This window comes from Paroedura picta, chromosome 2, assembly GCF_049243985.1.
Source record: "Paroedura picta isolate Pp20150507F chromosome 2, Ppicta_v3.0, whole genome shotgun sequence".
NCBI lineage: Eukaryota > Metazoa > Chordata > Lepidosauria > Squamata > Gekkonidae > Paroedura > Paroedura picta.
Window position 1 is genome coordinate 55,037,472 of NC_135370.1, and position 3,127 is coordinate 55,040,598.

Genomic DNA, 3,127 nt, shown 5'->3' on the forward strand with positions numbered 1-3,127 from the left:
CATGGGCATTGGCAATCTAAAATCAGCCAGGAACATGCCTGATGTGGTATCTACAAAAATAACTAAGTGTTCTGCCAGCTGCGTGATGGGTCCCCTTTAGTGCCCCTCCGATCCTCAATGTGTATTTCCCTTTTGGATGCAGTTCTCCAAAAGGCACCAGAAGAGTTTCTCCCCATCTGTTCCATGTCCTACCCCAAGGGTTCCTCAGTCAACCAGGCCTCCCTAATTTTGTTCCAAATATGCCTCTTTCTATCAAGTGGTCTGCATCATCAGGGTCTGTGGTCCAGGTGCCATTATGGCCAAGTGCAACAACTAGTTAGCCTTTTGACTACTGCCAGTGCATCCTCGGGATCCTTCCTTGCTGGGTTTTCATTTCATGGGCTCCTGGTATGTGGATAAGTACGTACTCATGGAGTGTCTCTTTTGCTTGTGCTGCCTTTGAAACCTTTAGCAACTTTCTGAAATAGGTCATGAAGACAGGATAGGGAATTTGCCATAACTTTCTTGTAAGATAAGTTAATATCTTCATATTACAAATATGGAAAGGAGGGGAACTAATCCTGATTGAACGCTAAAGGCCAGCTAACAAGATTTGAGCTGGGAAGTGCCTGAGCAATTACCTTGCATGAAAATACATAGTAGAAAAAGAATGTAGAAACGTCTCAGTGTACCACTGAAGGGTTGGTACTGCCACATGCACTCTACCAAAACTATATCCAATACTGTGTACTCTAGAAATCTTATGAGGCTCTTCAGGTTTAATAATTCAGTTAGTCCTTGATGCCTCTGCTCATATGTCATCAGAAGCTATGATATATTCCCTTATGATTAATAGAAATCAAAAGTTGCTAGTTCTTGTTTCAGGAATATCCTCTGAGAACTGCCAGTGAGGCATCTCTGATGACATATTCTGTGAATGACTGAGTTTTCTGTGAGTTTCCTAGCCAGTTTTAGAAATAAACTGCAGCAAATGACAACATTGCAAGGTTTCAGTATGTGCTCATTACTTCACCTGTTGGGACTTCAAGTTGTAACTATCATGCTAATCTGTTCCACTTGATATTTCTGGTAAGGGCTTAGAGGAGGAGCATGGTCTCATGGCTTAAGTTCCACTCAGTGCTTAACAAACATTCAGGGTGGCTGTCCTGCCCCTGAGTGTCTCCTACTCCAACAGGCTTGCCTGTCTGTCCAGCGACCAACCAATCACCTTCTGTCTCCTACCCCTGACAACCCCCTTCTCCTTCCATTTCCCTCTGAGGCTCGGAGGCTGCAAATCCTTGCTGTGTGAGAGCTGCCCCTGCCAGTGAGTTCCCTGCCTGGGAGGCCTGTAGCCCCTGGGCCTTAGGGCTCCCCAGGAGGGCACCTTGCCCTTAGATGCCTGAGCCACCTGGCTTCATCTGGAGAACAGCTGCCTGCCACCTTTCCACGTCCTGGGGGGAAGGGGAGGCCATCCGCAGAGTTCCTCCACCTATCCCCCAATCTAGTACCCATTGCATTCCTGATTGTAATGGGCTTCTTAATAAACATCAAGACAGGATGACTTCGATGTCATAATATTATTAATTATAATTTATCATTGGAGAAGAATCTCAAACATTGGCTTCAATCCCAAGAGCCTAGGATGATTGGGGAGGCAGGCATGATTTACCAGTGAGAAGTGGGTGGCAGAGAGTACTTCAGACCTGGATACGGTTACAAAGATGCCCAACAGCATCCAGGGTTGCTAAGAACCACAGGAAATGTCATTTTCATTCTGGAATTCTCCTTGTGGACACACAAAGTAGCATCCAGGAATATCAGGAAACTTGAGAAGTCCATTCTCCATGGATTGCCACATATGGTCCAGGCACAAAAGTGCAATGGAAACTTCTTTTTCATGTCTTCACCAATGCTTTTGACATGCTTGCATCTGTTCACAGGGGAGCAGAAGCTTTAAGCCAGAGGGTAAAGTAACCATGGATTACTGGATTCTTACACTGCTGTACAGAGTTATAACTTCCTAAACCCCTTGACATGACTCTGTTTAGGACAGCATTGATGTGAATGTGGTAGATAACAAATGGATGAATTTCAAAAACTAGATGGATGTTAAACAAATTACCCTGTTTTAATTGACCCTGTTCTGACAGAGATGGGTTCATTGGTCACTAGGAAGTATGAAGCCTGATTTTATTACTGAGTGAGAATCATGACCTTAGGAATTACTAATAATTCTTCCTTTTGGATTTAATTCCACAAATTGCCTTCAGGATTACAAAGTCAAAATTTGATGAGTTACCTGCCATTTCCAATATCAGAATAATTTCAGGGAGATTTGCTTTCTCCCTTCAGAAAAAAAAATCTTTCTCTAGCCCTGCTTGTCTGATAGAAAACGAAAACAGAGGGCTTTTCTATCGCATGTACAGAACTATGGAATTGATCCTCTCTAGTGCAATCAGAATTGTGGTAGATGAAGAGGAACACCACCACTCCTTCCCACTGCAGTCTGCTTGTTGTCTCTTGCCCTGGGGTTTCAGAATAGGGAAAGGGAGTTTTGGATGAGTACTGCAGAATGTTAACTTATTTTATGTTTCCTGAGGCACAGGGCTATGCCCGTTTCAATGCCCCCCCCTCGAATGGTTCAGAAGCCGCTTCCTATATTCTCACCTGTGCTAATAAGCCTCCCCCCCACACACACTGGACCTGCCTGATTCAGGGGCTCAGAATTATGTGAAGAACTTGCAGGTGGTCATCCCACCCTGGCTACCTGTCCGCCCTTTTATTTGTTTGGTGCCGGATGGCTCATCCTCTGCTCTGCCAGTGATCCAGTTGACTGCAATCTGGCCCAGGATTGGCTCAGGTCGTCACTGCTGGGCTGTTGCTGACAGCTGCTTGAACCAGAAACAAAGAATTGCAAGCTGACATGAAGCAAATTATTTTTCTACTAGATGCCAAGCCCGTTGCATTCAGGAGTACAATGGGTGCTAGATTGGGTGGGGTGGGAGAACTCTGCAGATAGACTCTCCCTCCCTTCAGGACCTGGAAGGCTACAGGCTGGAGGTTCCTGAGAAGTGAACTCACCATCAGGGGCAGCTCTCACGTGGCAGAGATCTGCAGTCTCTGGCTTCAAGGGGAAGTGGAAGGAGGA